Consider the following 25,259-nt stretch of genomic DNA (forward strand, 5'->3'; position numbering starts at 1 on the left):
TTCAGGGGACCATTTCCAGATGTCATTTATTACCAGTATGCCAAAACATCTAGTTAATGCAAAAGACAGCAGTGCCTTATTTCTCAGGGAGTTAGAAAAGAAAGATAAAAGAAAGCTAACTTATTAATCTCTAAATATGATTCAGTTATACAAATTCAGGTATTAAAGGTGCAGTTTTTACAGCATCTCACAATGCATGTCTGTATTTTAACTTGACTCTTGGAACTATTTTTTTTCCTCAAAAACATGCCAAAGAAAAATGGTTTAAACATCCATTTTGATAAGTAATATTGATTTAAAATTAGTAAATCATTAATCCTTTTAAACACATAAAAACATCTAAGACAGTGTGACCATTTTCTAAATGAAACAACTCCTTCCAGGGTGGACAGCAAAAGTACTTGCCCTTTCATGTTTGAGAAGGACTTCTAGCTAAGTTACTGGGTGTTACAACACCTCCTGGTAGGTATGTTATTTCTCTATAATATGCACCTTGGAGTGTGTTGTTTCTTATTTACCATCTAATTTAACTTGCAGTCAAAAATTTAAATGAAAGGGACATTTCTTTTTGCACTGTAACTAGAAAGTTATGAAATCTGGTCACTTTGTTCATGCTGGTATTTTGTCCTCTAATACAGAAAGAGCTAAGACTACTGAAAATCTCCTGTTAGTATATATTTTCAACAGATATGTATGGTAGTAGGTCTGTATTAAAACTGTTCTGTAACAGGTGCACTACAATTTATCTCAGCAATAGTACTTCTAGGATGGACTTCATTGGTCATATCTGCTAGCAGACCCCAAACCATTTATTTCTGTTAACAGTGTCATACATTTTAGAAAACTGCAATATATGTGCCAAAAATGAAAATTATCAGTATTGCCATGGAAACTGACTTTTTACTGCTGCTGGCATACAAACAAATACATGCAAATGTATGATTATAAAATACTAAGTGCATATTAAAGGTCAGGAGTGCCAAGATTTTTATGTGGAAATGTAAATGCAATTATATCCATAATAGCTACAGAAAAAAGATGGTTGACAATTTATGTTGTAATGATAAGAAAATGTGAAATAGAAATTTGGTAGGCTAGATGTCAGACTTTCTACAAAAAAAGCAGTCTGCATGAGAATCTTATTATCAGCAGACTACTTCAGTAGAGGTGAAAGTAAATGCTTAACACAGCTATAGCCTATCAATATTTGAAGCTGTTGGATGTACTGTGATCTTCAATTGCAGTAAATATGAGTGTGAGGACACCCAGATACAAATTTTGTCAGTGCATGTCTTTCCCCATCTATAAATTACCATTATGCATTTTGTGATATGATTCTTGCAGCTCTGAACATCATATAAAAAGGCTGCACAAAAATACCAACAAAATTATGTTAATAATACAGCAAAGGTAACATGCACATAACAGTCTGAGGTGAAGCAAGTTTACAGAATGTCAGCAGCATTGAAATAGTATCTGTTAAAGAAAGACAATGGACTTTTCCAAAAAATTCTTCTTTGTGGCGGGCATAATTCTTTGGATTTATTGCTTTTAGAATTTCATGTTAAAAACAACACAATAAGTACATTTTTATTTATTGCATTTTACATTTGTTATCCATGTAAGTAGGCTGGTCAGAGTCTGGTCTCCTATTTTATTGTATGTTTGACATATTCATCCTCACTGCCTTTATTAGGTCATATTTTTTCAGTTTAAGGTATACTACTGATACTCTGCTTTCCAATCGATGACTGGACACAGACACACACAGAGACACACACAAACACACACACACTCTGCAGCTTCTGAGTTCAGCTTCAAAAAAATAAGAGCCCTGCGAGAGCAAGTCCTTCCTTCTGCGACAGCAAGCTACACACGCTCTCCAGTATACTCTGCAGCTTCTGAGTTCAGTTTCAAAAAAATAAGAGCCCTGTGAGAGCAAGTCCTTCCTTCTGCGACAGCAAGCTACCTAGCCTGCAAATGTTACAGTCTGATCCCCTTCCAATCTATGCAGTTGTAACTGCATAGACTTCTGGGATCTCTGTAGTCTGAAGGCTGTCTTCCTACTCTGGACTGGTTCACCAGCAGTCTGGATTCCTGTGCACATATGTGGAGTTCTGGGAATGCTGAACGCGCATGTGCGGAGTTCCAGGATATGCTTTTCTTTTTATTTTAATTTTGTGTTTTCTTTTACAGCTGGGGGGGGCTGCAGTCCAATAGCATGAGCCATCCCTGCTGATGACTTCAAACTTCTGGTGAACCCCCCCCCCCTTGGCGGACCCTGCAGTCATAGCTGTGGCCCCTGACAAGCAGTCAAGACTGATGTTCTTCGTGTTTCACTGTTGCAGTCATCACATTTGGGTTATCTGCCTGCAGGTAGCCCTCAGTCTATCTGAATACCACAGTCTTGCACTTTCTGCGTCGGATGCTGTTGCTTCTTCCATGACGTTAGGTCGTCAGGGGTATAAAACATGCAGCCGACACCATTACATCAGTCTTTCTTGCCGTGCGGTGCCCGAAGCAGAAGCAGTTCCCAAGTGCCGGTTGGCCGACTCCTGAAATTTTCATTTTTCGAGTTTCAGACCTAAAGTCTTCAAAAGATAAGTACCCCACTGGGGATCCTTTTTTCTTGCTCTAATCGATGTCAGAAAAAAATAATAATTGTCTTGCCTGTGGAAAGCAAATACCTCACAGAGATTTTCATTCTTACTGCGTCATCTGTTTAGGCCCAGACCACAACGTCCCTCTCTGTCGGTTTTGTGCCTTGTTCAACGCCCGGACTATTCATCGTCGGGCTATTTTTGTCGCTAAACTTTTTCGATCTCAATCTCTGTATTCCGAAATGGCTTTGATGAGCCATCCGACGACTAATCTTCCAGAAAAATTTAAGGATAAAGACAGAGACAGACCGCATAGGTCCAAAACTGCCAACGATGCTACCGTTAAGCTAGTCGCCAGTCTACCAGTACTCAGTGAGGCACTTTCGCAGCCCCTGATACCTGCTTCTACAGATTTGCAGGCCTCTACTGAGACTCATTTGGAGTCCGGTATACCGCGAGATGTTTCCACGACTATGGAACTTGTGTTTGTCTCTACCATGGATGGGTCCGGAGCCGCTGTGCAGGCACCGGCTTCTGAGGGTGTATTCAGGCCTTCCGATTTTCATATTAAACCAACGACTTCGTTGCAAACCAAAATTACAGAATTTCTCAGGCCTAGAGTTCGCACAACGCCTAGGAAACCTACCAAAGTGCATTCACAAGCCCACATGCTACAAAAACAAATGCTTAGGATGGCTGAAGACCTTATTACTTTAATTAGGGGAAGTCAACCTTCCCCCTCAAAAAGACCAAGAACTGAATTTCCTTCTGATTCTTCTGATCAGGAGTCTGATAACTCTGAGCCTTGGGATTACCAGGACATACCCTTATCTACCTATGAATATTCTAATGAGGAGGATTCCATTCCCTCTGCTTTCCCACCAGAAGATTTTTCTTTTGGTGAAACCCTGCATACCCTTAGAGAGCATTTCCGCTGGGAAAGCCAGGACTACTCTCAGTCCAAAAAGAGACTCAGGGAATTTTTAAACTTGCCTCTGCACAGGCTTCTAGCTATCCTTCCTGTTCTAGAAATTCTGGACGATGTCTTCTTGGAGTCCAACCTTACCCCTGATACTTTGCCTCCAGCTCATAGAAAACCTGACAGGTACTATACAGTACCTGACTCTCACTAATTTCTATTTAAGAATCCTACTGCGGATCCTGAAACCATTTCCCAGGGACCTAAAGTCATTAAAGCTACCACAGCCAAGAACCCTACCCCTTCGGACAGGGATTTTAGGGCTTTAGACAGATGGGGAAAAAAGGTATAAACCTCTGCTACTCTTGCCATCAGGGCTTTAAATTGCCAGTTTCATATGTTAAAATATCAGCAACATATTATGGAACTAATTAAACAGAAAATGATGTTGATTCCTGTTTGTGCAGAACATAAAGATTTACAAGAGTTAATGCATTCTGCTAACCAAGTTGGTAAACATACTTTACAGTGTGGTTTTGATGCCTTAGAAGCATCTTGTAGGGCTGCCGTCACTGTGTCTGTTCTTAGAAGGCATGCTTGGCTTAAGGAATAAACCTTGCCAGACCATGTCAAAGCAAAATTACTAGATGCACCATTAAACCAAGAACATCTTATTGGCAATAAAGCAGAAGAAGTCCTCAAAAGGATGGAGGAAAAAGTTAAATCTATGCAAACTGTTAAAGATTTCTTACAAGTACAGCCACCTAGATTCAGTATGCATTGGCCTTCAAAAAAACTGGTCCTTTCCAGTCCCTCTCAGACCTTCTCAGTCCAAACCCAGGGGTAGCAGACCACCAAGACTACAGTCTCAGGGTGAGCACAAATCTAGTCAATCTAAGCTCCCACATCCATATCAAGGAGTAGTAAGCCACCATCCTATGGTAAAATCTCACAATGACTTATTCTTAACTCTTCCAAGCCTTGCCCAGGTACTTGCACCTTTAAGAGGGAAGCTTGCCCGCCATGCGAAAAACTGGGAGTACATTACCCAGGACAGATGGGTCTTAAACATGGCTTCCCAGGGATACAGAATCCATTTCCACTCACTCCCAATCCCAAGGGGATGGCCAGATCTTCCCCCAAACCAGTGGGCAGAGGCCCAAAAGCAAGTACTTTCTCTTCTCAGTATCAAGGCTATTCAACCTGTCCCAGTAGAGCAAAGAGGACAAGGCTTTTATTCCAGACTGTTTCTGGTGCCCAGAAAAGAAAACTCTTGGTGTCCTATCCTGGATCTGTCTATTCTCAACATATTTCTGGTGGTTCCAAAATTCAAAATGCTTACTCTCCAAAAGCTGCTTCCTATGCTAGCCAAGGACTCTTGGCTAGCAACCCTAGACTTAAAAGAAGCTTATCTGCACATCCCCATAAGGGAATATTGCAGGAAATACCTACATTTCAGAGCAGGCTGTATGAACTATCAGTTCTTCGCACTTCCCTTTGGCTTATCTATTGCGCCTAGGGTATTCACAAAATGCCTAGTTCCAGCCATTGCTTATTGCAGGCAGAGAAGGATTCAAATTTACCCATATTTGGGCGATTGTCTGATACAGGCGGACAGTCAGAAATTGCTACTACAGCATCTGACATTTGTGAAGAGACTTCTATCTTCACTGGGGTTCACCATCAACGAAAATAAATCACCCCTGGTACCCAATCAACAGATTGTATTCCTGGGAGCAAGCTTGAACACAACTTCCCAGATGGCAATCCTCACTCCAGAAAAACAAATTTGACAAATCAATTCAATCTACTGGCCACCAAAACCCAGCTATCTGCAAGAAAAATACTGCAAGCCCTAAGGTTTGTGGCCTCTTGCATTCTACTAATTCCATATGCAAGACTGCATATGAGGAAACTTCAATGGTACTTAAAAATTCTCTGGTGTCAACATTCTCAGGACCTGGAAACAATGATTCCCATCATTCCTTGCCTAAGGACAGAGTTCCATTTGTGGGCAGAGGCCTGCTACCACAACAAGGGACTCCCTTTTGCTCTACTCCCTGCCGCCCAAACCCTAACAGATGCATCAGACTATGCATGGGGGGCTCACATGGCAGGACAATGCATTCAAGGCAAATGGAGTCCAATGCAAATGCACCTGCATATCAATCTAAAAGAAATGTTAGCTGTACAGTATGCTCTAACAGTCTTCAAAGGCCTTATTCTTCCAGGGCAACTATTGGTAAAGACAGACACCACAGTTATGTGGTACATAAACAAGCAGGGGGGTTCACATTCCTACCCACTCTGCAGATTAACCATGGCTCTGTGGAACACAGCGCTGAACAACCAAGTGCACCTGCAAGCTCAATTCCTGCCAGGCAAACTAAATTCACTAGCAGACGACTTAAGCAGAAATCTCATGGACCCACGAGTGGATACTGGAACCCAAAACATTCAAGCTTTTGAGGAACAGGTGGGGGACACCAGAGGTGGACCTCTTTGCTTCCCCTCAGAACTATCAGTTGAGCAAATATTGCACCAGAACTCCCCACAGCCAAGCTTGGAAAGTGGATTCCCTGTCCTTTACTTGGGAAAGCCTCTCAATCTATGCTTTTCCCCCCTCTGCCCCTCCTCTTGAAGGTTCTACTAAAGATCAAACAGGACAGGCCAAGAGCAATCCTGATTGCACCATACTGGCCACGCCAGCACTGGTACCCTAATTGAGCAGTCTGACAGTAGTGCCACCATGGCACCTGCCTCAGACCCCCTTCCCTGTTGTCCCAGCAGGAGGGCCAGGTTTTGCACCCTCAGCTACAGACCCTGAACCTAGCAGCCTGGCTCATCCCCTGAACAACCCTCAGTAAGCAGGTGCTGGATGACATTCTTGAGGCAAGGAGGCCTAGGTACTAGAAAATCATATTCAGAAAAGATACTGTTCCTGGAGCCAGTCTCAGGGAATGGACACAACTGTGCCCAGCTTACCTCATATACTAGATTACTTAACAGAATTGCTCCACAAAGGCCTATCCTTCTCTTCAATTAAGATTCACGCCTCTGCAATCTCAGCTTATTATAATACTGAGCCACCCCTCTTCTCTCACTCTCTGGTCAAACAGTCCCTGAGTGGTGCCAAAAATGTAAGACCCCCCAGGAGAGCTCCCACTCCAGCCTGGAACCTTAACTTTGTATTGGAAAAACTCACGCTTCCACCTTTTGAACCTGCTGCTACAGCAGAGTTAAAATTCCTCTCATGGAAAACAGCTTTACTTCTAGCCATCACTTCAGCAAGAAGAGTGTCTGAATTGCAGGCCCTTATGGCTGTAGAACCCTTCATTATCTTCCATGCGGACAGGGTTTCCCTCAGGACTAACCCAACATTTATGCCCAAGGTGGTATCTAGTGTGGCTTTAAACCAATCCATTCATTTGCCAACTTTTTTCCCTAATCCTCAGAATAAAGGGGAAAGGATCCTGCACTCCCTGGACATACACAGGCAGCTTAGGTTCTATCTGGACAGGGCTAAGCCTTACAGAAAATCTGACCAGCTGCTAGTCAGCTTTGCTACAGGGGCAGAGGGCAAGGTCATCTCGAAGCAAACCATTTCTAAATGGATAGCACACTGCAACCATTTCTGCTACAAATACCATGGGAAACCTACCCCACAGGGGATCAGAACACATTCCACTAGGGCTACATCAACCTCTACAGTGTTTCTCAGGGGAGTCCCTACCAGGGACATCCTGGAAGCTAAAATCTGGAGCTCTGTACACACCTTCACCAGGCATTACCACTTGCCTATCTTTTTTAAATCCAGAGCTAGATTTGCCACAGCAGTCTTACAAGGCCTGCTTGCCAGCCCTAATGCTTCCTGACTGCCTCCACCCATCTTCAGCTTTGGGAATCAACCCAAATATGGTGACTGCAACAGTGAAACATGAAGAACATAGTACAGTTGTGTACACTTACCATAAATGTAGATGTTTGAGTGTATTCATTGTTGCAGTCCTGGTTACCCTCCCTCCAGTACCCTGACTTCTCTATACTTCTACCTTTTATTTTTTGTTTGGTCATATCTTATAACATTGGTATTTATTTTCTACTGAGGCTGTTCCACACCATGTAATTGTTTCCTATTATGGGGCTCCTGACATCTGGGGAAAGAAAAACTGATGTAATGGCATCGGCTGCATGTTTTATACCCCTGACGACCTGATGTCATGGAAGAAGCGACAGCATCCGATGCAGAAATCCCAAGACTCTGGTATTCAGGCCGACTGAGGGCTACCCGCAAGCAGATAACCCAAATGTGATGACTACAACAATGAATACACTTGAACATCTACATTTATGGTAAGTGTACACAACTGTACTTTCCCATTCTCGTCTCTTCTGCCTACTGGTAAGGATAGCAATAACATAGACAGGCTAGGTAAGAAGGTTTATACCTCTTCCACCCTTGCCTTCAGAGCCATTAATTACCAAATCCATATAATTAAGTATGCCCTGGACTTGGTATTCCAAGCATGTATACATGATTCTGAGACTAAAAACCTAGCTTACATCCCTGTTGGCTATAACCTCCCAGGTCAGCAGATATTCTATCAAATGCAGCTGTGACGCCATAGAGGCTTCTGCTAGAACATCTACAGCTGGGTCTGTCTGTAGGAGGTTTGCATGGCTCAGACTACAACCCTTACCAGAGGATATGAAATCAAAATTGATGGATGCTCCTCTGGACAATGAAGCCCTGTTTGGCTGTACAGCCACTGAACTCTTCAAAACCTTGCAAGAGAAAGGAAAGGAGATGAAAGACCTAAAACACCTCCTGGTTTCTCTGGCCCCTAAATTCCAGAGATGCTATCTGTCTAAAATGGCCTTTGTCAGAAGGCAATCCAGACCAGCTCAACCCAAGACCAAGAGAACAGGAAAGAGGCAACAGTTCTTTTGTACTCCACAACAAACCACACCTCCAAAGCAGTCCTTTCCTGATACACCGGGGTCCATCTGACTACCTGTCCCCAAATAACCCACTCCCCTCTCCCTTTGCCTATCCCTTTCAAATCTAATTTGGGAAGGTATTATCCAAGACACCGTTACTTAAAGAAAAATATATTTTATGGTGTGGGGAGTCAAAACCACCATTCAGGGGCATCCCCCAGCCACCCAAAATACTACCTTTGTTCCCTTCAGTGCTCCAGGAACTCCTGGATCAAGGCACCAATCAAGCAAGTTCTCGCCCATTCCAATGGAAAGGGATTCTATTCCAGGTTCTTCCTGGTCCCAAGGAAAGGACCCTGGAGACCTATCTTAGACCTCTCCTTCTTAAACACCTACCTAAAAGTACCCTCTTTCAGGATACTCAGCTTACAAACTGTTTCTCCTGATCCTACCTCAAGCCTTTATGGCCTCCATAGACATAAAGGATGCCTACCTTTGCATTGCAATCCACCACAATTACAGGAAGTATCTCAGATTTTCTGTAGCCTCTAGGCACTTTCAGTTTACTATCTTGTCCTTTGGCGTTTCTGCTGCCTAAGGGTCTTTACAAATTGCCTAGCACCAGTGGTGGCATTCTGCAGACTACAGGGCATTCAAATCTTCCCTTACCTGGATGATCTCCTGTTCCAAGCAGACAGTCTAGTGTTGCTATAGCAGAACCTCAACTGTGCAGTCAGTGTCATCCTTTCCTTGGGATTCACCATAAATTGCAAAAAATCAGCCCTCACCCCAACACAGGACCAGATCTTTCTGGAGTGTAGAATTCAAACAGACCTTGTGAAGGTTTCCTTCCCCTTACAAAAGGCCCTGGACCGCTGTGCTTTCTAAGTCTCATTCATCAGACCCATATTTCAGCCAGGAATGTCAAGACCCTGGGCCTTATGGCCTCCACCATACCCATGTTTACTATGGCAGAAATGCACACGAGGAAATGGCAGTGGTATCTAAAGTCAGTGTGGACTCGACATGCTCACCCACTGGAGTTTCAAATCCCTCTTCCCTGGCCAAAGAGAGAAGTTGATGGATTCAGTAACTCTACCAATCCAGAGCTCCCACTCCATCATCTTCCACCAGTACAGGAAATGTACACAGACACTTGGGACTCAAGCTGGGGAGCATCTGGTCACCCTTGCAAAGAAATTAGCTTGCCCTTCTATTCCCATGTTACAGTATTCATAACCTTTGTGTTATCATCTGCTTATCTACCCAAACATCCGCACGTATATGAATGCTTTAGTCACTGCAAGGTACGTGGAACATAGGGTGTGAGGGTCATAAAAATGAAATCTCCACGTACCTTTCCTCAAAACTTCTCTGCCAGTTGAATGTCGGCTCTTCCTGCCATTGTATCTTCGAATTTAAGATAAGTACCCCATTGGGTCCGTCGTCTTCTCTTTTTGGTCACTGCATGCCTGCTTAGGTTCATGTCATCCCAGAAAGTGAAGTGTAGGTGCAGATGTCAGATTCCCTCATAAGGATCCCACAACCTCTGCCTTTTCTACCTAGGGCCCCACCACAACCATAAAATCTGCACGATTTGTCAGGATTTTGTTCCTAAGACTCTGCAGCCATCTGCATGCCCTAAATATCTACTTAGAAAACCAGCTTCTTAAACATATGGCTCTGGCAATAGAAGGACCATCCGGTCAGACCAGCAAGCCATCAAAATAGAGGGCCAAAGTTTCCAGGCCTGAACCTACTGTTGCATGTCCTCCACCCAGTTTCCCCCTGTAGTCCTCGTTCGCCTGGAGGAATGTACCAAACCAGCTGAGTTAGGTATAGCAGGTACCATTTGGGAGGTCGAACCTAGTGCTGAAAGCACATCTATGGAGGTTTTGCAGACATCTGGTGCCAACGACGAGGGGGAATCTCTGCTCGCAACTGACATCCAGGCTGGTCCTTCCTCTGCTTTAGAACAGTCTGAACCTAGGCCCTCCTTAGGCCCTATGCACTCCAGACCTACCTCTTAAAAAGGAAACAAAAGACAAAACGTATCTCTCCTCCTTCAGGAAGCCTGACTGATTGGTAAGTTTTCTTTCAAAGCTTATTTAATGCTTTCATGGCCCTTAGGCCTTCTATGCCAGCTTTCTCTCTGGCTGCCCCTCTAGTTATCAGTCCTATGCCTCAGACTGAAGATCCTCTTCTTCTTGAAGCTGAGGACTCTTCAGATTCCTCTTCAGAGGACTCTTTCCTATGTCTCTAAGATGCCTTTCCCTCTTGGGTATGCCTTCCCCAAGGAGGACTCTGCTGAGGTGGACTCCCTAGGAGAGGACCTCACCTTTGGTGAAACCATCTATAAAATGAGTTTTAAATGGGATTCTACTGAAATGTCTGAGGTTCAAAAGAGGTATTATGAAGTCTTACAGAAGAACACCCATTCGCCTTCTGCTATCCCTCCAGTATTACCAGCCTTTTTGGACACCTTCAGTGCAGCCTGTATGAACCCGGAATCCCAACCACCAGCCCCGAGAAGGCCTGGCAGGTTTTATAAGGTCCCAGAAGGAGCCACATTTCTGATTAAATCCCCTGTTTCAGACCTTGGCACTGTTTCAGTCTCTGCAGGCAAACCCTCTAGATTACTTCCCTCCACTTTTGTCTTTCCACTGATAAGGACATTAAGACGATGAAATGCATTGGCAAAAAAGCATACACGTCTGCCACTTTGGCTTTTAGGGTGGATGGTTAACTACCAGATGTGCATGTATAAGTATGCCCTGACCCTTTTGACTCGGGTTTCTAAACTTTTGGCTGATCTCCCAGACTTGCCTCCTAAGGCTGAGATATCTAGCCTCATCTCCTTGTCCTTTCAAGTGACAAGACACTGGATCAGATGCAGCTATAAAGCTGCAGAGGCCTCGGACAGATCTGCAGCTTCTGCCTCAGTGCTTAGAAGGTATTCTTGGCTGAGACTCCAACCCCTACCTGATGATATCAGGGCTAAACTTCTAGATGCACCCCTGGACAATTCTGTGCTTTTTGGGGCTAAAGTGGCAGAGCTTTTCAAAACTTTTCAGCAAAAGGGGAAGGAATTATGAGACTTAAAACATTTGTTTGTCTCTCCAGTCTCTAAATTCCATAGGAATTATCCCACCAAGACAGTTCATCAGGAAACATTCTGCTCCTACCACTCATTCTAAGAGCAAAAAGACCTCCAGGAAGCAGCAGCCACCTTCCAGGCCTGCTTAGACTCCAGTTCAGAAACCTCAGTTTCAGGATAGGGCAGGTAGTCTGTGACTCCCTGCCCTTCCCCTTCACCCACTCTGGATTCCGTTCCCCTATTCCAAAGATTTTCTCACTGTCTTCCTGTCTGGCAAAGCATACCTCAGACAAGTGGGCTTTGTCTGTTAAAGAAAAGGGTTACTTCATGACTTGGGTCATTCTTCCCTCAAGAGGCATCCCACAGCCACCGAAGGACCATCTCCTCCTTTTCCAGACAGTCATAGACAGCTTCCTCTCTCAAGGGACTATCCAACCTGTCCTCCTGTCAGAAAAGGGATTGGGCTTTTACTCCAGACTTTTCTTAGTCCCAAGGAAAGATGACCCATGGAGGCCCATCCTGGATCTCCCCTACCTCACCCTTTTTCTACCAGGTACCCACTTTTTGCATGCTTACACTTCAGACTCTTTTCCCCTGGTAATGTCTCAGGTATTTCTGGCCACTTTGGGCATCAGAGATGCATATCTACATATCCCCATAAGGTCCAACTACAGGAAGTATTTACGATTCTGTGTGGGTTCCTCACATTTTCAGTTCTCTGCCTTGTCCTTTGGACTATATACTGCTCCAAGGGTATTCAGCAATTGTCTGGCTCCAGTGATAGCCTAATTCAGATTTTTCCATACCTGGATGATCTCCTGATCCAGACAGGTTACTCCACTTCCCTGCACATCCATCTCCAAAAGGTCATCTCTGTCCTGCAGTCCCTGGGGTTCAACATCAGTTTCCCCAAGTCCAAACTAAAACCCTCCCAGGACCAAGTTTTCCTGGGGTGCAGAATAAAGACAAATGTTAAGGGGCATTCCTTCTACACCATAAGGTGAAAAGCCTGAAGCAGTACCTGCTGTCTGTCCTCCACGCCACTGCTATGACAGTGAGATAATATCTCAAACTCCTAGGAGATATGGCCTTCACAGTTTACCACCGGTTACTCGATGGCCATAACACCGAACCACAGCGTCTCGAATACAGTGCATCAGGAATACAGAATATCGTAGCCCACAACGTTGAATCCACGATAGCGAATACATCATAGAATTCTGCATTTGAGTGAAATAAAGTGTTGTCACTCTATAAAGGCATCATACCATTTGGTGTAACACAGTACAAAGTGTATCTTGTGTGGTTATTCGAAACTGAGGACTACATAACATAGAATTACACCATGTCAATGGACATGTAAAAAGAAATATATCAATATACAGATATAACACCTGTTTACCTATCAGGCAAGGTAATGTATAATAAAAATAACGCAATTGTGTTCACAGATGACTACCACAGATAGTGAGCAGTACGCTCCAGGGAGCATTGGATGTAATTATAATACAGAAAAAAGCCAGAAAGGAAAGGAAATGTTATTCATAGATGGGTATAAGTATCATCTTGAAAAACATGTTGAGGCAAAGCACTATTGGTGTTGTGTGAAGAAGCAAAGGGATAAATGCAAGGGACGTTGTGTGACAGAAATTAGTGTAGATTAACATAGGTTACAGTGAAGTACAGGTCACTTTCATGGTCCGGATCCTTTACAATCCAAAGTCAGTAAAGTGCGAGAGCAAATAAAGAAACATGCCCATCAGTCCATAGAGGACCCTTGTAAAATAGTGTCAGAGGTATTATCTAGCTCTAGCACCTCCACAAATGTGGTAAATGAATTGCCTAATACAAAAGTGCTGCATGCAACAGTAAGGAGGGTGAGATATAAGAAGAAGGCAGCACTATTCAAGGATATGGGTTCACTCTCTGATCTAAATACAGACATGTTGCCTATAAAGAATGGATTGTTTATAGTTGAACATGGCCTATGTACAGTTAGTTGTGTTAACCACTGAGGATAATCTGAGAGTGTTATGTAGTTCTGAATACATTCTGATGGATGGTAGTTTCCCAGTTAGTACGAGAGAGTGTCGGCAGGTGTATACAATTCACTGTCAGTTAGAGCACACTGAAACAAAGAAGGTAATACCTGTAGTGTGTGGCATATTACCATGTAAAACTGAGGATTGTTACAACTGCTTTTGGAGTGTTGTCATTTGTTTATATGGCAAATTTGAACTGGAGCTTAAGCCCAGTATGGTAATGTCCAACTTTGAGCGTGGTGCTGTGAATGCTATACAGGCCAATCTGCCAGAAAAGTGTTTGTAAGGGTTGCTGGTTTCATCTGTGTCAAATCATGTTGCGGCAGATACAGCGCCTTCATCTGGTGAAGGAATTTGGCAGTAGTTCTACATTTGCTAGTCTGTGCAAGCAGATACCTGCACTGGCATTAGTAATGCCTGCACACACTGGTGAAACATTTGCAGACATAGAGAGCGATATGCCAGCCTGGGACAGGGATTGTGTAACTTCTTTAAGGAAAATTACCTCATTGGAAGACCACGGAGAGATGGTATGAGGGGTATCACATCTGAAAGGCATCCGCCTCAGTTTGAAATATCATTCTGGAATCAACATGATACAAGTACATTTGGGTATCCCAGGACACAAAACATAGTTGAAGGATGGCATAGACATCTACGTAGTCTCATGGGTAAGTAGACGCTCTACCTACTGGACGCCTTACATGCCATCCAACTAGAGCAAAACCACATTGAGGATCTTAAAAGCAGACATAGGTCATGTCTACCAGCATCCCCTAAGAGATGTAGGCTATATGATAAGGAGCAGGCATTCATTAAGCTCTTGTCAAAACATGACAAAATGACGTCTCGCTGCTTTGTAACACTAGTAGCACAACTATGTTAATTCTAACTGTTAGTACAACTACACCTTTGTTACGGGACAATGTTTGATGTGAATGCGCAACTCATTCTCAGTACATGGAAGAGTCACTGTGCATGTACGTTGAGGTTTATGGTTGAGGATATTGTATGTCATAGCAGAAGAAAAATGGTGGATGTCAGTATTCGACTATACCGCTGGCATTGGTGATCTTTTTTATATTTATATATTTTTATACCTTTTCATGCATAACTATGCCCTGAATACTTGTATTCTGCCAATTGGACTCTGCACATCAAATATGTAGAATTCGACATCGACATATGGATTTCGACATTTCGGACATTCGGAATTGAGACATCCGGTAATATTGTTCAGTTATAACACCATTTCTCCTGTTCGATTATATGGTGGTAAACTGGCCTTCACTATACCCATGTTGCCACTGGCAAGACTCCACATGAGAACATTTCAGTGGTACCAGAGGTCCACATGGACCCAACACTCCCACCCCTTGGACCACAACATTCCCTTCCTACCATGCATAAGGAAGGAGAGCCTTTGGTTGGATAAAGTCTCTCTCAACCCAGGACTTCCATTACAACCCCTCACCCCAGTCCAAGAGATGCACACAGATGCCTCAGACATGGGCTGGGGAGCTGCTATGGGCACCTTGAAGGTGCAAGACATATGGACTGGCTACTTCATGTGAGACCACATCAACAGAGAAATGCGGGCCATCATCCTTGCTCTGACAGCCTTCCAACACATTCTGAAGTAAGGCTATCACAGATAGCACTACAGTTCTCTGGTATGTGAACAAACGGGGGATCAAAATCTTACTTGCCATGCAGACTTGCACTCCAGAGCTGGGAATTGTCATCACAACATGGAGTCACCCTGCAGGCAGTCTATATTCCCTAAGATCAGAACACTCAAGCAGACACTCTGAGCAGGTCCATGTCACAATCCCGCGAAAGGATGCTACACAGGGATGTGTTCCTGGACATAGTCCACAAGTGGGGTACACCACAAATAGATCTGTTTGCCTCCTCTCAAAACAGACAATTTCCACTCTTTTGTACCAGGGCACCCAGCCCAATAGTGATGGAAACGGATGCCTTTTCTAACACATGGAAGAGGATGTTTCTCTATGCATCCCCCTTTCCCACTCCTAGAAAAAGTCCTGCTGAAAATTCAGCAGGACAAACCAAAAATCTAGTTGGTGACTCCCTTTTGCTCAAGACAGCATTGGTTCCCCCTCCTTCTGCATTTAGCCATGGGCAGTCATTACAAGTTACCTTAGAGTGGACCTTCTCACACAGGACAAGGGATCCCTAATCCATCCCCACTTGGAATCTCTGAACCGAACCCAGTGGGTGATAGAGTTTTCCTCCATTTCAGACTCCTTCAGACTCCTTTATACTGAGGACATGCTTAAAGTCCTGCAGGAGGCCGGGAAACCCAATACTAGGAGATCTTGTTTGTCCAAATGGAAAAGATTCTTCATTTGGTGTCTTCAAAGACAGCTAGACCCATTTCAAGGAGAGGTCCCTTTAGTGCTGTCCTACCTGTGTGAATTGTTTAAAGCAGGGTTGGCATATTCTGTTAAGGCCCACCTAGCTGCTATTTCAGCTTGTCTCCCTCTTGACCCTACTCTTGCATCCTGACTTCCATTCAAGTTGTTCCTTAAAGGAGTACTGCACCTCAGGCCCCCCTCAGGAAGCCAGTTCCACCCCCATGGGACCTGAACTATATTTTAGAGAAGTTCACTGTTGCTCCTTTTGAACCAGTATTGAAAGCCTCTCTAAAACATTGCACTTGGAAGACTGTGATTTTGGTGGCCCGGACATCAGCCAGAGTGTTTGAGCTCCAGGCCCTCATGGCCACCCCACCTTTTGTAAACTTCCACAAGGATAGAGTGACACTAAGGACCAAACTGTCCTTCATGCCTAAGGTGGTCAATGAGCTATCCCTGAACCAATGTATTCCCCTCCCCACCTTTTCTCCACATCCCCAGAGTGACAATGGGAGAGTTCTGCATTTCCTTGATCACAGATAACTAACATTCTACCTTGACAAGACCAAGTCTCTTAGGAGATCAGAATCGATTGTTTGTCTCCTTTCACCCCAGTTCTGTGGGAAAAGCAGTGATAAAACAGACTATTTCTTCCTGGATTTCCAGGGCCATCTTCTTTTATTACACCTATCATAGCAAACATCTAGAGTCAAAAATTAAAGCCCACTCTACTAGAGCCATGGCCTCACCTGGAGCCTTCTTCAAAGGCCTGGATACTGCTTCCTTTCTGGAATCAGCTACCTGAACATCTGTCCATACCTTCACCAAACACTACAAACTGGACTATATTTCCAGGTCTAGAGCAGGGTTTGCTAGGGCAATCCTGCATGGATTCTTGAGAAATGGTTCCATACCACCCTCCTGTTCTTCCCTTTGAGCTTTAGCACTCACACATAGCTTATGAATACTCCAGCATAGGAGTAGGACACAGAATAGTTGTGTAAAATCTTACCATAACCATAGATGTCCTTCTCTTCCATGTTGAAGCATTCTATCCCTCCCCCCTGTACCAGCGGTGGTGTTGCTGCAGTAGCGTTGTTGCCTCACAGTAAGACGCTGTCCAGTTTGATTCTCAGCTAGAGTGTCTTCTGCGTGGAGACATGCGTGAATGGGTGTACCTTCGTTAAAGGTTGTGCATCAGGGCTGGTAACTCAGCACGTAAAAATCAACTACCAATCATTAGCGGACAGGAGTTCCGCTGAGGCGACCCCTAACCAGGAAAAGCCAAAATGCGCACACACATATATGCGCATCAGGGCTGGTAACTCAGCACGTAAAAATCAACTACCAATCATTAGCGGACAGGAGTTCTGCTGAGGCGACCCCTAACCAGGAAAAGCCAAAAGACACATATATATATACCTCCTGTCCTATACCTCCTCCTATATATATATATATATATATATATATATATATATATATATATATATATATATATATATATATATATATATATATATATATAATCTGTTGTGTCTTTTGGCTTTTCCTGGTTAGGGGTCGCCTCAGCGGAACTCCTGTCCGCTAATGATTGGTAGTTGATTTTTACGTGCTGAGTTACCAGCCCTGATGCACATATATGTGTGTGTGTGTGTGATTTTACACAGCTGTTTTACTGTTCTATATCAATATAAAAGAAATCAGAGCACTACTTTTAGTCCAGGCCTTTCAGGCACTCCTCATTCCAGCGTCCGTATAAGTCATAACAGACAGGATGACAGTGCTCTGGTATGTAAATATACATGGAAAGACCCATTTGTACCTTCTGTGCAGATTAGCACTATTGGTTTGGGAGCTAGTGGTCAAGTTCCAGCCTCCACTTCAGGCAGTATACATTCTCTCCAACATGAATGTTTTGGCCTACACTTTCACCAGGTCCAGTACACAACCCCACGAATGGATGCTTCACAGGGATGTTTTATTGGGCATTGTCCACTAATGGAGTATTCCACAAATGGATCTGTTTGCCTCCCCCATGAACAGGCATCTTCCTCTATTTTGTGCCAGAGACACACATCCTCTGACCTTGAAGATGGATGCTCTAAGCTTCTCATAGAGAAGGATGTTCCTATATGCAGTCCCTCCCCTGCCTGTTATTTTAAGAGTCCTCCAAAAGATTTGGCAGGGCAAACCAAAAATCTTGTTGGTGAATCCCTTTTGGCCAAGAGAGTATTGGTTCCCCTTACTCCTGCATTTAGCCAATGATAGTCACCACAAGTTACCCACAGAGTAGACCTACTCACAGCACAAGGGCACCCTCATACACCCCCACTTGTCAACCCTACAAATGACACTGTGGGTGATAGGACTCTGATTTCCTTTCAGTCACCTTTTTTTCAGAGGACGTGCTAAGGGTACTGCAGGAGGCCAGGAAACCCAACACAAGGCAATCTTATTTAGCCAAATGAAAAAGATTTTCAATTTGGTGTCTCTCTCTTAACCTGGACCCACTAACATTGGATGTCCCAACAGTCCTATCATACCTATGTCAGTTGCTGGAGACTGGACTAATGTATTCTTCAGTGAAAGTACACCTGGCAGCTGTCTCTGCTGTCTGCCTCTTTCTCCTTCCTTGGCTTCCAGGTTCAAGAACAAACAATTTCTAAAAGACATCCACCACATCAGACCTCCCAGGAGGCCAGTGCCTTCTCCCTAGGATCTTAACTTTGTTTGGAAAAGCTGACCCTGGCCCCCTTTAAGCTAGCAGCTTCTGCCTGTCTAAACTTTTGCACCTGGAAAACTATCCTGCTTCTGGCAATCACACCCACCAGAAGGGTTTCAGAGTTACAGGCCCTTATGGCTTGCCGTCCATTCATAGTCCTCCATAAGGACAGGGTTTCAATCCACATTAGTTCCTCCTTTATGCCTAAGGTGGTCAAAGAGTTATCACTCAAGCAAGCCATCCACCTCCCCACCTTTTTCCCTTTCCTCCATACCTCAGTAGAAACATTTCTGCATGCTGTAGACATACACAGGCAACTTAGGATGTCCTTCTATTGCTATGTTGCAGTATTCTTACTGTGGGATTCTCCACCTCAGGCGATCCGAACATTGGCTGCTTTACAAAAGCTTAAGCCTGGTTTCTGTTGGTGCATAGGACTTCACACACAGGGCCATAAACCAGGAGCCTTAAATGTGATGTCTGCACACACAGACCTCAGAACTTTTCTGTCGCAATCAAACATCAGATCAATCGCATCGCTCCTCTGCTATCAACATGTCTAAAGCTAAGTACCCCATTGGGAATTCTTAAAATTTATTATTGTTCAAGCTTGGTTAGCAGTTTTGTTCTTAGCCGGTGTCCACTAAGAAGGGTAAATGCCAATGCGGATGTCAAATTCCGCATAGGATGCCCATGACTGTTGAGTATTCTGTTTAGGACAGGAACATGAACATATGTTCTGTGCCATTTGCAATCCTTTGTCCCAAAAACGCTTAGAAGCAGTCTGGTGACTCAATCTATACCTGGAAAACCAGAGACTTAAAAAGTTAGTGCTTAGGATGGATCCCGAGTCGGCTGCCCAGGTGGAGCTACCAGGAAAAAAGGCCAAACTTTCACGGCCTACTACCACTGCCCCTCTGTAGTTGGATGCCCCGCCAGCTGCCAATTTAGGGGTTGAGGGAAGCCTGCTAAAGCCATCTACTTTAGCTCCCCTTGTGGAACTGCTTCTGAAGTGCCGGACAGCACATTTGCGGTGGTTACTCAGACATCGGTTTCTACCAAAGCCATAGGGAACCAGGCTTCACCAGATGCCCATCCAGGATGCAGGAATCTGAATCCTCTCCATTAGCTCAGGCCCCTGTAACTAGGTCTTCTCCCAAAGCTACCCCTTTGAAAATAAAGCAAAAAAACGAACATCGTTCTTCCTCTTCGGAAGGAATTCCTGACTGGCAATCATTTACTCAGTCCTTGATGCAGGCCTTCATGGCTCTTAGGCCTTCATCCCCCTCACTCTCCACTATCCCAGTGCTTAGCCCTAGGCCTGCTTCAGCTACCTCCTTTCTCCCTCCTACTCCTCAGGAAGAGAAGAGGATATTTTCTTATCACCATCAGATCAGTCTATTACTTACTCATTTGAAATAGCCTCTCCTCTGGAATACTATTCCACAGATGGGGAATCCATAGAAGGGGACTCTCCTCCAGAAGATATCACTTTTGGAGAGACCATTACTAAAATGAAAGAATATTTCAAATGAGATACTTCCCAAATGATTGAAATTCAAAAAAGATGCTTTGAGTTGCTGCAAGTTGAATCTCCCTCTCGGTCTGCCATCCCCCAGTTATTCCTGCATACCTAGATGCATTTGCTTCGACATCTAAAAATCCAGACTCTCAACCTCCTGCTCCAATGAGACCAGATTGTTTCTATAAGGTGCCTGATGACTACAAATTTCTGGTGACCCCCCCCCCTTGGCAGACCCTGCAGTCATAGCTGTGGCCCCTGACAAGCATTCCAGACTGATCCCATCCTCATCTGTTCTGCCTACTGACAAGGATAGCAAGAACATGGGAAGATTGGATAAGAAGGTTTATACCTCTTCCACCCTAGCCTTCAGAGCCATTAATTACCAAACCCATATGGACTTGGTATCCCAAGCATCTACACTTCTACCCTCCCTGCCTTACTCTCCCATCAAGACAGAAGTAGCATCAAAGCTGACCCTGGCATCCCAAGTAGCCAGACACTCCATTAGATGCAGTTATGATGCAGCAGAGGCCTCTGCAAGATCTGCTGCATCTGCATCTGTGGTTCACAGATATTTATGGCTCTGGCTACAACCATTGCCTGAAGATTTTAAATCTAACATTCTAGATGCCCCACTAGATCACAACCTTCTGTTTGAAAAACAGTTTACTGAACTGTTTCAGAACTTTCAGGAGAAGAGCAAGGCATTACAAGACATTAAGTGCCTCATAGTGTCTCCTATAGCAAAATACTACAGAAGTTATCCAGCTAAGACTACGTCCACACAACCCTTTCCACTGCTACTCCTTCATCCAGGCATAGAAAAGGTAACAGGAGGCAAACTTCTTCTAGGCCTGCTCCTTCTCAGTCTACCCACAGACAGCCCTTTCAGGACAGAAATGGTACCAACAATGCATAACTGTCTTGCCCATCTCCCCATCTCAGCCCATCTCCTACACTGCCTGCCCCTCTGGAGAACTATCACCTCAGACTGCTGGGTCCTGGTAATAATTGAAAGGGGATATTTTCTGTCTTGGAAAGAAAAGCCCACACCACGGAGCATCCCTTTTCCCCCAAAAAAACAATTACATCTTATCCCTCACATTATACAAGATTTACTGGCTCATCGAACAATAGAACCTGTCCCCTCAGGACAAGATTGTCAAGTTTCTACACAAGACTATTCATGGTACTGAAAAAGGATGGACCATGGAGGACAATCCTGGACTTGTCTTTTCTAAACTTCTTCCTAAAAGTCCCTTCAGACGCTCCTTCCACTGTTGCCTCCCCAAGCATTCATGGCCACTCTAGACCTAAAGGAGGCCTACCTCCATTTCCCTATACAGCCCACTCACAGAAAGTACTTACATTTTGGTGGGCCCTATTCTCGCTTTCAATTTACTTTCTTGCCCTTTGGTTTGCCCACTGCACCCAGGGTATTCACCAAATGCTAGCTCCCACCATAGCCTACTCCAGGACCAAGGGCATTCATATCTATCCCTACCTAGATGACATACTCATTCTGGCAGAGGAAGAAGGCACCCTAAAAAGCCATCTGCAGTTTTCCATGTCTGTACTACAAGGGTTAGGATTCACCCCTCAACCTCCCCAAATCTTCCCTTACACCAGAGCAAGACAAAACCTTCCTGGGATGCAGGATCCAAACAGACCTGATGAAGGCATTCCTCCCTCCAGACAAGGGGCTTTTTCTAACAGACCACTTCCAGGATCTTCCCCTGACCCATCCAGCTGTCAGCAAGACAATTCATGTGACTTCTGGGTCTTATGGCAGCCACTATTCCCATACTTCCACTAGCCAGGATGCACATGAGGAAGCTACAATGGTATCTAAAGAATGTATGGTCCCAACATAGCCATCCTCGAGACTTCCAGATCCCCTTCCTACCCTGCATCAAATCAGAACTACAGTGGTGGATTCAACAAGTTCAAATGAACCCAGGCCTTCCTCCACTACCACCTACACCAATTCAAAATATGCACACAGATGCCTCAGATCTGGGCTAGGGGGCTACCATGAAGGGCCTCAAGGTGCAAGAATGCTGGCAGGCAAATCACCTGAAAAAATGCAACATAAGGGAGATGACTGCAGTTAATTTAGCCCTAAAAGCTTTCCTCCCCCTTCTACAACCAGGTCCCTTTCAAATCTTCACAGACAACACCGTGGTCATGTGGTACATCAACAAATGGGGGGGAGCAAATCTTACCTCCTCTGCAGGCTAGCAATGCAGATTTGGGACCTACCCTCACAAAACAACTTCTCTCTGCAGGCAGTCTACATCCCATCCCAGGACCACCACCAAGCAGATGCTGTTAGCAGCTCATTCTCTGTGCATCACAAGTGGACATTGCACAGAGTTTTTCTAGACATTGTCCACCAGTGGGGCACACCTCAAATAGACTTATTTGCCTCCCCCCAGAACAGACAACTGAGAAAATTCTGTACAAAGGACCACTCCCCTCTAGCCTGGAGAGTGCATGCCTTCACCATCTCATGGAAGGGACACTTTCTGCGTGCCTTTCCTCTCATTCAAAAAGTCCTCCTGAAAATCAGGAAGGACAATTCAAAAATCTTGCTAGTGACTCCCTATTGACAAAGGCAGCATTAGTTCCCCTTTCTACTATCACTCGCCAAGGGCAATCACCACAAGTTACTCCACAAGGTGGACCTACTCACACAGCAGAAGGAACTCTCATCCACCCTCATCTAGAGATGCTGTGTCTTAACACTCTGGGTGATAAACTTTTAATACCCTTCAGACACCACTACTCTGAGGATGTGCTTTCTGTCCTGAGGGAGGTCAGGAAACCTAACACAAGGAGATCCTACATTCTAAAATGTGAAGGATTCTCCAAATGGTGTCTCCAAATCTTAGAGATCCCTTTCTAGCGGATGTACCTCTTGTCCTAGTGCATGCATGAGAGCTTATCAAGATAGGCCTTTCATACTCGTCAGTGAAAGTGCACCTTTCTGCTATCTCTGCCTGCTTACTCTTAAACCCTGCTTTACTCTCCAGGCTAGATGGTAAATTGTTTCTGAAGGGGAGTCTTGCACATCAGACCACAGAGAAAGCCTATCCCACTGCCTTGGGACCTAAACTTTATCCTGGAAAAACTCACACTGGCCCCATTTGAGCCAGCTAGTTCTACATCACTACAAATGTGCACATGGAAAACAATCCTGCTGGTAGCTCTCACTTCAGCCAGGAGGTTATCAGAGTTACAGGCTCTCATGGCATGCCCCCCTACACTATCTTCCACAAAGATAGGGTAACCCTGCCCACCAACCCTTTTTTCTTGCCCAAAGTGGTCAACTAGCTGTCATTAAATCAGTCCATTCACCTGCCCACCTGCTTTCCCTCTCCTACCAATGACAGGGAGAGAATTCTCCACTCCCTAAATGTTCACAGGCAGTTAAGGTTTTACTTAGACAAAACTAAAACCATTAGAAAATCTAATCAGCTCTTTGTATCCTTTCACCCCAGGGCCCTGGGCAAGGCGGTCTCCAAACAAACTATTTTCTGTTGGATAGGAAAACTATTTGCTTCTGCTACTCCTACCATGGCAAGGATTTACTTCAGGGGGTAAGAGCACACACTGCTAGGGCTTGTTGCATCCTCCCAAGGCCTTCTTCAGCACCTAGACACAGCCTCCATCCTGGAGGCAGCTACCTTGTCCACTATACACACATTTACCTGGCACTACAAGTTGAGTTATATCTCCAGTGCCAGAGCAGGTTTTGCTAGGCAGTCCTGCAGGGAGTTCTGGAATCAGCTAACTCTACCTCCACCTTTCACCCTTCCTAAGATGTGGTACTCTCCCACAGTAAGAATACTGTAACATGGGAATAGAAGGACATAGAATAATTGTGTAAAATCTTACCATAACCATAGATGCCCTTCCCTCCCACCTATCCCCCTGCATGTTTTTTAACCTATCTGTGGAGCACCCTGGAGCACCACATAGACTATGGTCACACTGGGCAGCCAGTGGCACTTCGCACTTCTGAAGGATATCATTTGGCTCTACCTAGTACACTGTTTGACTGGGCAGCTAGATGTTCTTCGTGTTTCACTGTTGCAGTAATCACATTTGGGTTATGTGTTTGCAGTAGCCCTCAGTCAGCCTGATTAACAAAGTGTTGGGTCCTGCGTCGGTTGCTGCCTCATCTTCCATGACGTCAGGTAGTCAGGGGTATAAAGCATGCAGCCAGTGCCATTACATCAGTCTTTCTTGCCGTGCAGTGCCTGAAGCAGAAGCAGTTCACAAGTGCCGGACGGCCGAATCCAGAAATTTTCATTTTCGAGTTTCAGAACCGAAGTCTTCAACTAAACCAAGTACCCCATTGGAGAAACTTTTTCTTGCTCTAAACCTATGTCAGTAAAAGTCAATAATTGTATTTCTTGTGGAAAGTAAATACCTCGTAAAGATTTTTATTTGTACTGCATTCCTTGCCTAGGCCCTTGACCACGACGTACCTCGCTGTAGGTTTTGTGCCTTATTTAAACAACAAACTATTCGTCGTCAGTTTATTTACGCTTCTAAATATTTTGGTACACAGTTCAATTATCCAGATATGGCTTCGGTAAGCCAACCGACTGCCGACATTCTGAAAAAATGCAAAGATACAGAGACAGACCGCATAGGTCCAAAGCTGCTGACGACGCTTCTCCTAAGCTAGTCGCCAGTTGCCGGTACTCAGTGAAGCGCTTTCGCAGCCCCTGATACCCGCTACTTCAGATTTGCAGGCCTCTACTGAGACCCATTTTGAGTCCAGTGTGCCGCTTGATGCTTCAACTGTGGAACCTGCGGATGTCTCTACCTTGGATGGGTCCGGAGCCGCTGTGCAGGCACCAGCTTCTGAGGTTGTATTCAGGCCTACTGACTTGCATATTAAACCGACTTCTTCTTCAAGGCCTAAAACTTGATCCATGCCTAGAAAACCGATGCCCGGACCGCATGGTCAGGCCTCTATGCCTAAAAAACAAATTATAAGCATGGCTGAAGACCTTAT

Source organism: Protopterus annectens, chromosome 4.part1 (assembly GCF_019279795.1).
Source record: "Protopterus annectens isolate FY-2018-M chromosome 4.part1, PAN1.0, whole genome shotgun sequence".
NCBI classification, from domain to species: domain Eukaryota; kingdom Metazoa; phylum Chordata; order Ceratodontiformes; family Protopteridae; genus Protopterus; species Protopterus annectens.